Source organism: Aythya ferina (assembly GCF_964211825.1).
Source record: "Aythya ferina genome assembly, chromosome: 4".
Lineage (NCBI taxonomy): Eukaryota > Metazoa > Chordata > Aves > Anseriformes > Anatidae > Aythya > Aythya ferina.
In genome coordinates this window covers 79133925-79143634 of record NC_140300.1, presented here as the reverse complement: position 1 = coordinate 79143634, position 9710 = coordinate 79133925, and positions in this window count along the sequence as shown.

Below are 9710 nucleotides of genomic sequence, written 5' to 3'. Positions count from 1 at the left end.
CCCCAGATACCGGCCCCCAGACACAGACCCCAAAAGCCTAATCACAGGCCCTGAACTCTAGAGGCAGGCTCCAAAACCCAGGACAAAGCCCCAGTGGTTCGAGACAGGGCCCAAATCCCAGACACAGGCCCCAAACGCTAAACATATGCCAAAAAAAGTATTAGTGCTGGTGCCAAATGTTACAGACAGGCCCAAAAGCCCGAGATGCTCAAGGCTGAGACGTAACTTGGCTTTCTGAATTACTGGAAAGCAGCTTTCATTCTCAGATAATTGTGTGAAGGCTGATTAAGGAGCTATTGGGGAGGCAAGGACAATCCCCAGACAAGGACTGTATATCTCGAAACAAGACACTGGAACTCATGATAAGGAAGCGGCAGGCGGACAGAGAAACGAATGTAAGGACTATAACTCTCGAAACTGGACATTGGAATTCATTATAAAGATACAACAAACGGGAGAATTGGCAACAACCAGCTCTTGCAATTAAGAAACATGCCAATTCAGCAGATTCCTGACCAAAGGTGAAAAGTACACTGTGAGGAAGACTCGGGGTCTTCCTCCCAAAGACCCCTGCCCACGTCCCAAAGACCCCTGCCCACAATTCTTGGAAGGCTCTGCGCAGGCGCAAGGTGCCAAAAGGCTAATTAGCATGAGAAGCGAGGGAAGGCGGGGATAGGTAATGCGTATGTATAGGTGCTTGTAGAATATTGATAGATTGATTGTATAAATTCAAGACTGCTTTCTGCTTTGGGTATGCACGATAGGTGGAGAGATCCCCCGTGCATCCAGCGCTGCAATAAAGAATATACCACTTAAAGGAATTTCGGCTTCGATCTTTGAATCAATTTGGCGACCCAGATGGGACAACCTCTCTGCCGGACTGCAGGACCTGCTGGGAACAGGACTCCCTAGGGTACCCCCGGGATTTCCCGGAGGGACTCCTCGACTCACCGGATCACTGCGGAGGCAGACAAGGACCCCATCATTGTAAGTGAGTATATTCTTTATTCTGGTTTGGTTTTCTGGTAGACCGGTCATCTGGAACTGTCTGTAAGTCAGAAGGTGATCTTCTGCGAGGCAGTGTTTGGTATATACTTTGTGGTTAGCACCATAAGTACATGTTTGGGGACCTTAAGGAAGGAGCTCGCTTTAAGGTCCATCTGGAATTGTGTTGTCTATTTCGGTTTTCTGACTCATGGAGTATGGTATTTAACTCTGGTTATTGTTACTGCGATTTTGGCTATTTTCCTGGTGGTAATAGTAGGTTCGTGGCATTGTTATAAGAAAGATATCGTTACGGTGTTACACAGTTCGGTTTTCTGACTTATCGCATGTGGAATTTGACTCTGACTATTGTTACTGTGATTTTGGCAATATTGCTGGTAATAGTAGTTTTGTGGCATCGCTACTGAAAGATATTGCGTGCCTGTATTTTTGTGAGTGATACGTTTTGTGATACGCTTTTGTAAGTAACGTGTGTATTCTGAAAGTGTAAACTGGAAACTGGGGGGGCAAACAAGCAGTGAAATTTTAAAGAAAAGTGTGTTAGGATGTGTTTTAAGTCACTGGAAGGATATTGGAGGATCTGCCGGTGGAAGTGTGAACAGGAAAACATTGATAAAATATCGTAATCAGTGGTGGCCGCTTTATAAGCTGGAATGTGGAGAAAAGTGGCCCCTAAATGGAACTTTAAACTATAATATTTTGCTACAGTTAATGTTGTTTTTTGAGAAGCAGAACAGGATGAAATGTTGTATACTGATGTTTCAGCATCTTGGTGGGAAAAGGTAGGGAATTAAGTTGGCCCCTAACTGAACCTTTGATGTTGGCATTAGAGAAGTACAGGCTGAAGAAAGATAAAGGAAGTGTTAAAAGGGTTGTTGAAAGTGTTAAAGGTGTTTGAAGTTGAATGAGCAGGGAAAGAGGATGTAGGAATGTTAATAGTTCTGCCTCTGCCCGAGGCAGAGATCTTAAAATCATGGGTGTTAGCCCTTTAGGGCAAAGGGACCATGATCGGTCCGAGAGAGTTGTCACAGAAACAGAAAAGAGGTACACTCTTAAAACAACCTGAGTTCATGTGCGAGCTCAGATTGCTGATGGGACCGTTCAGGGAACTGTGGACAATTGCATTCCCCTGACCGACCCCCACTAAGACCCGAATCATCCTGAAAATCATGAACGGTTAAGTAAATACTAAAACCTGGATGAATTGGGAATTGAGAATATGCTTCCAACAAGGTCTAAAAGAAAGCCCTATGGAATTTTTGGACCAACTCTGAAATGTAATGAAAATAAATAAATAAATAAATAAATAAATAAATAAATAAATAAATAAATAAAACAAAACGGTTTGGACCTGGCTTTGGAGGACAAATTGACTAGCCTTTTCCTAGGGTAATCAACCCCTGATTTCAACAGGAATAACGGGGACCTGGGGAATCTACCCTAGCGGATCCTCCACTGGTTATAATGAAGCTAGGGGAGGAATGGAAGTGAAATTTCTTATTGCTATGGGGCAACGTAGTCAGTTCTAAATCAAGCATTAATGCCTTCACAGAATTATTATGTTAGGGTAAAAGGTGTGTCGTGGTTTAACCCGGCCGGCAGCTAAACACCACGCAGCTGTTCGCTCCCCCTCCCCCTCCCTCTCTGGGACGGGGGAGAGAAATGGAAAGTGAAGCCTGTGAGTTGAGATAAAGACAGTTTAATAAGACAAAATAATAATAATAATAATAATAATAATAATAATAATAATAATAATAACAATAATAATAAAAATAATAATAATACAATGATGATAATAGTACCACTACTAATAATGTGTACAAACAAGTGATGCACAATGCAATTGCTCACCACCCGCTGACCGATGCCCAGCCTAACCCCGAGCAGTCCGGCCCCCTCCCCCTGGCTAGCCACCCCTATGTATTGTTTAGCCTGACGTCAGATGCTATGGAATACCCCTTTGGCTAGTTTGGGTCACCTGTCCTGGGTCTGTCCCCTCCCAGCTCTTACTGCACCCCCAGCCTGCCTGTTGGCAGGACAGAGCAAGAAGCTGAGATGTCCTTGGCTTGGTATAAGCATTGCTCTGCAACAATTGAAACATCGGGGTGTTATCAGCACTCTTCTCATCCTAAGCCAAAACATAGCATTCTCCCAGCTACTAGGAAGAAAATTAACTCTGTTCTAACTGAAACCAGGACAAGGTGTAACCGAAAAGGCTTATTTTTGTGAACCTTTGAAGTACAAGTTAGGGAAACAATGGGGCATACACAGATTTTTATCTATGCCTAGCTCCTCATGGGCACTCTTAGGTAGAGATTCATTAGAGCAAGTAGGAGCAGAAATTGTCTTTGAAAAAGGGAAAATGGAATTAAGAACAGGAGAAGAACAACTAATAAATGTGTTAAGCTTGGCACTAATACAAACTGACCCTAAAAGTGAAATACCTTTAGAGATCACAGATCAAGTATGTCCAGGAGTTTGGGCTACCGAAGTCCCTGGAAGAGCTAAAAATGTGACCTTAATGATTATTAAATTAAAGCCAGGAGAGAAACCCGTTAAGGTTAAGTAATATCCTTTGAGGATAGAAGATAGGAAAGGAATTAAAGAGATAATTGATCAATTTTTACAGTATGGATTATTGATTGAATGCGAATCAGAATACAATGCACCCATATTGCCAATTAAAAAGGCAGATGAAAAAGCTATAGGCTAGTTCCGGATTTGAGGGCCATAAATAAAATCACTGAGGATATACATCCAGTAGTGGCAAACCCTTATACTTTGCTGACTAAATTAAAGAATAGTCAAGTCTGGTTTACCGTACTGGATTTAAAAGATGCCTTCTTCTGCCTAGGCTTAGCCACAGAAAGCCAAAACCTATTCGCCTTTGAATGGGAAAATCCCGATTCAGGCAGAAAGACGCAGCTTACGTGGACATTACTACCTCAAGGATTCAAGAATAGCCCCACTATTTTTGGAAACCAATTAGCAAGGGAACTCGAAACATGGATACCTCCGGACACTGAAGGTGCTTTGTTACAATATGTAGTATGTAGATGATCTCTTAATAGCTACCGAGACTAAAGGGAGTTGTATTCAATGGACTATAAGTCGTCTTAATTTTCTGGGTTTAAATGGATATCAAGTCTCTTGACAGAAAGTCCAGCTGGCTCAACAAAGTGTGACCTATCTGGGATTTGACATTTCGGAAGGACAACGAGAACTAGGAACTGAACATAAGGAAGTCATTTGCCGGACTCCAGAACCTCAAATGGTAAAGGAGCTACAAAGCTTTTTAGGAATGACAGGTTGGTGTCGCCTTTGGATTTATAATTATGGACTATTGGTAAAGCCTCTATGTGAATTGATAAAGATTAACCAGTCAAAGTTAGTCTGGACTGGAGAAGCACAAAAAGTCTTTAAACAACTTAAACAAGAATTGATGATTTTGAAATATCAAGCAATATTGGTAGAACAGGACGACGTGGAAATTGTGATAATTCATATTGTGAATCTAGCCTCTTTTCTTAGTGATGCTCCGGCACAAGCTGTGATTCACGATTGTTTAGAAACTCTAGAGACTGTGTATTCCAGCCGACCAGACCTTAAGGAGGAGCCCATGGAAGATGCGGAAGAAACTTGGTTCACGGATGGGAGCAGTTTTGTTACGCAAAGACAACGTAAAGCTGGATATGCTATAACAACTACTCAGCAGGTAATCGAGTCTAAGCCTTTACCCCCTGGAACATCAGCTCAAAAGGCGGAGATAGTTGCTCTCACGAGAGCATTGGAACTGGCAGCGGGAAAAAGGGTAAATATTTGGACAGATTCTAAATATACATTCGGCGTGGTACATGCTCATGGAGCAATTTGGAAAGAACATGGATTGCTGACCGCTCAGTGAAAACACAAAGTATGCTGAAGAAATTTTAAAATTGTTAGAGGCTGTAAAACAACCAGAAAAGGTAGCTATCATGCATTGTCAGGGACACCAAAAGGGGAACAGCGATTTTGAAATTGGAAAATCGATTGGCAGAGGCTAAGCAGGCAGCTGAAATAACTGAGGTGAAGGCATTGTCTTTGATACCAGACGGTAAAATCCAAACTATATCCAAATTATACAAAAGAAGACTTAAAATTAATTGAAGATTTGAAAGGTAAAATGAAACCAGATGGATGAGTATATTTAAAAGATAACCCCATAGTAATACCCTCTAGTTTGACATGGCCCATAGTTCTTACAGAACACAATAAAACGCATTGGGGAGCTGGCACACTGCATAAGAGCCTGAGTCAGACATTAGTGGGACGATATGATAAAACAAGTAACTCAACAATGTAGCATTTGCTTACACAATAACCCCAATACCAAGGATAGAATAAAATTTGGAATAATCGGTAAAGGAAATTATTCGGGGCAACAGTGGCAAATTGATTTTTCAGAACTCCCTAGAAAAGGGGGGTATCATTATTTACTGGTTCTGACTGACACGTTTTCAGGAAGGCCTGAAGCCTTTCCCTGTCGAACAACCAAAGCAAGAGAAGTGGTTAAAGTCTTGTTAAATGAAATAATACCATGCTTTGGGATTCTAGTAGCAATGTCTTCTGATAGAGTTTCACATTTTTGTGCACAAGTGGTAGACCAGATAAGTAAGATTCTAAAGATAGATTGGCAACTGCATACTCCTTATAGACCACAGGCAAGTGGACAGGTAGAAAAAATGAACCATTTAATTAAACAATAAATAGCTAAAATTGGATAAGAAGCTAATTTGTCATGGCCTCAATCCCTCCCTTTAGCATTACTTGGAATTAGAGTTAAACCTAGAATAAAAGGAAATTTGAGTCCCTTCAAAATCTTATATGGAAGGCCATAGCAATTTCTATTTAGTGGAGAGGACCTAACGCAGTTAGGATCAGAATATTTATATGCTTATATAACTGAACTTCAGAAACAATTAAATAAAGTACATACATTTGTTTTAGGGACCAGGGCTAGAGGGTTGGATCAACCAATCCACCCCTTTAAGCTCGGGGATTATATATATATAAAGACTTTTTCAGGACAACCCGTGCAGGAAAAATGGAAGGAAAGTGGATGGGACCACACCAAGTATTACTGACAACACACACCGCCATTAAGATTAAGAAGCAAGCAGCTTGGATCCACAATTCAAGGGTGAAGAAGGCCCCAGCGAGGATATGGACCACCACTCCAATTGGAACAACAAAATTACGGTTTTCCAGATCCTAATGATTGCAGGGGTGCGGTTCTCGGATTTGGGGTGGGCAACTTGGGATGAGAACTTACACCTGACCTTAATACAAACAATTTCTCAAGTAACTAATAAGACGAACTGTTGGGTATGCACCCATCTGCCACAGCATGGGAATAAGGGTGTATCGTTAATTGGGATTCCCTTGCCTGCAAACTTATCTTGGACTAATTTGTGGGAAAACACATCTTGGGGTCGAAAATATTAAGCAGTTTTGGAACTAGAAGTGAGTAGCTTCTTGCCGTTAGAATCCTATTATGTGTGTGTACAAAGGTGTAACCCGCCTAAGGGTATAGGAAAACAGCATTGTATGAATACGGATACTACTTATGTGGGAAATCAGACATCTTGTAATTGAACAATTGATATTAGTACGACTAGCGGCTGGGCAAATTCAACCAGCTGGACGGTTCCAGAAGGAAAAGGGTGGTATTGGCTATGCAATGATACAGCCCGTAAGGTCTTGCCTGAGAATTGGAAGGGAACTTGCACTCTTGGAGCGGTAGTCCCCAATATGACAGTACATGATGTAGTGCCTCGAGGTTACTTGAGAAATCATATCCGGAGAATCAGATGAAAAATTAACAATCCATTGGTAGAGAGACACACCCCTTTTCATAGTTTTGTGCGATGGTTTATCCCATGGTTAGGAGTGAGTGAATTGGAAAAGGCAATAGTTAATATTTCTGCAATTATAGAGAAGTTAGAAAACAAAATTCTGGATGCTATAAAGGCTCAACAAGAAGAGATATCTAGTTTATCACAGGTAGTATTCCAAAATCGGATGGCCCTAGACTTGTTACTGGCCACTCAAGGGGGAGTCTGTACAGTAATAAACACAAGTTGTTGTATGTATGTAGATCAGAGTGGAAGGATCTCTACCGACCTGGAAGAAATATGGAAGCAGACCAGGATCCTACATGAGATCAGTAAAGATGATCTTTCATGGAGTTTTAGTGAACTATGGACTAAGTTAACCTCCTGGTTGCCCAATTTCCAATGGTTGAAACAAGTATTCATTGCTCTAATCGTATTAGTAGTGTTAGGAATATTTGTGTGCATGTTGTTTAGATGCCTGCTTTGTTGTGTTACTGTAAATAAAGAAAGTATCTGATGCAAAAGAATTTGCATGGGAAAAGAAAAGGGGGGATTGATTAAGGAGGTATTGGGGAGGCAAGGACAATCCCCAGACAAGGACTGTATATCTCGAAACAAGACACTGGAACTCATGATAAGGAAGCGGCAGGCGGACAGAGAAACGAATGTAAGGACTATAACTCTCGAAACTGGACATTGGAATTCATTATAAAGATACAACAAACGGGAGAATTGGCAACAACCAGCTCTTGCAATTAAGAAACATGCCAATTCAGCAGATTCCTGACCAAAGGTGAAAAGTACACTGTGAGGAAGACTCGGGGTCTTCCTCCCAAAGACCCCTGCCCACGTCCCAAAGACCCCTGCCCACAATTCTTGGAAGGCTCTGCGCAGGCGCAAGGTGCCAAAAGGCTAATTAGCATGAGAAGCGAGGGAAGGCGGGGATAGGTAATGCATATGTATAGGTGCTTGTAGAATATTGATAGATTGATTGTATAAATTCAAGACTGCTTTCTGCTTTGGGTATACACGATAGGTGGAGAGATCCCCCGTGCATCCAGCGCTGCAATAAAGAATATACCACTTAAAGGAATTTCGGCTTCGATCTTTGAATCAATTTGGCGACCCAGATGGGACAACCTCTCTGCCGGACTGCAGGACCTGCTGGGAACAGGACTCCCTAGGGTACCCCCGGGATTTCCCGGAGGGACTCCTCGACTCACCGGATCACTGCGGAGGCAGACAAGGACCCCATCATTGTAAGTGAGTATATTCTTTATTCTGGTTTGGTTTTCTGGTAGACCGGTCATCTGGAACTGTCTGTAAGTCAGAAGGTGATCTTCTGCGAGGCAGTGTTTGGTATATACTTTGTGGTTAGCACCATAAGTACATGTTTGGGGACCTTAAGGAAGGAGCTCGCTTTAAGGTCCATCTGGAATTGTGTTGTCTATTTCGGTTTTCTGACTCATGGAGTATGGTATTTAACTCTGGTTATTGTTACTGCGATTTTGGCTATTTTCCTGGTGGTAATAGTAGGTTCGTGGCATTGTTATAAGAAAGATATCATTACGGTGTTACACAGTTCGGTTTTCTGATTATCACATGTGGAATTTGACTCTGACTATTGTTACTGTGATTTTGGCAATATTGCTGGTAATAGTAGTTTTGTGGCATCGCTACTGAAAGATATTGCGTGCCCGTATTTTTGTGAGTGATACGTTTTGTGATACGCTTTTGTAAGTAACATGTGTATTCTGAAAGTGTAAACTGGAAACTGGGGGGGCAAACAAGCAGTGACATTTTAAAGAAAAGTGCGTTAGGATGTGTTTTAAGTCACTGGAAAGATATTGGAGGATCTGCCGGTGGAAGTGTGAACAGGAAAACATTGATAAAATATCGTAATCAGTGGTGGCCGCTTTATAAGCTGGAATGTGGAGAAAAGTGGCCCCTAAATGGAACTTTAAACTATAATATTTTGCTACAGTTAATGTTGTTTTTTGAGAAGCAGAACAGGATGAAATGTTGTATACTGATGTTTCAGCATCTTGGTGGGAAAAGGTAGGGAATTAAGTTGGCCCCTGACTGAACCTTTGATGTTGGCATTAGAGAAGTACAGGCTGGAGAAAGATAAAGGAAGTGTTAAAAGGGTTGTTGAAAGTGTTAAAGGTGTTTGAAGTTGAATGAGCAGGGAAAGAGGATGTAGGAATGTTAATAGTTCTGCCTCTGCCCGAGGCAGAGATCTTAAAATCATGGGTGTTAGCCCTTTAGGGCAAAGGGACCATGATCGGTCCGAGAGAGTTGTCACAGAAACAGAAAAGAGGTACACTCTTAAAACAACCTGAGTTCATGTGCGAGCTCAGATTGCTGATGGGACCGTTCAGGGAACTGTGGACAACTGCATTCCCCTGACCGACCCCCACTAAGACCCGAATCATCCTGAAAATTATGAACGGTTAAGTAAATACTAAAACCTGGATGAATTGGGAATTGAGAATATGCTTCCAACAAGGTCTAAAAGAAAGCCCTATGGAATTTTTGGACCAACTCTGAAATGTAATGAAAATAAATAAATAAATAAATAAATAAATAAAACAAAACGGTTTGGACCTGGCTTTGGAGGACAAATTGACTAGCCTTTTCCTAGGGTAATCAACCCCTGATTTCAACAGGAATAACGGGGACCTGGGGAATCTACCCTAGCGGATCCTCCACTGGTTATAATGAAGCTAGGGGAGGAATGGAAGTGAAATTTCTTATTGCTATGGGGCAACGTATTCAGTTCTAAATCAAGCATTAATGCCTTCACAGAATTATTATGTTAGGGTAAAAGGT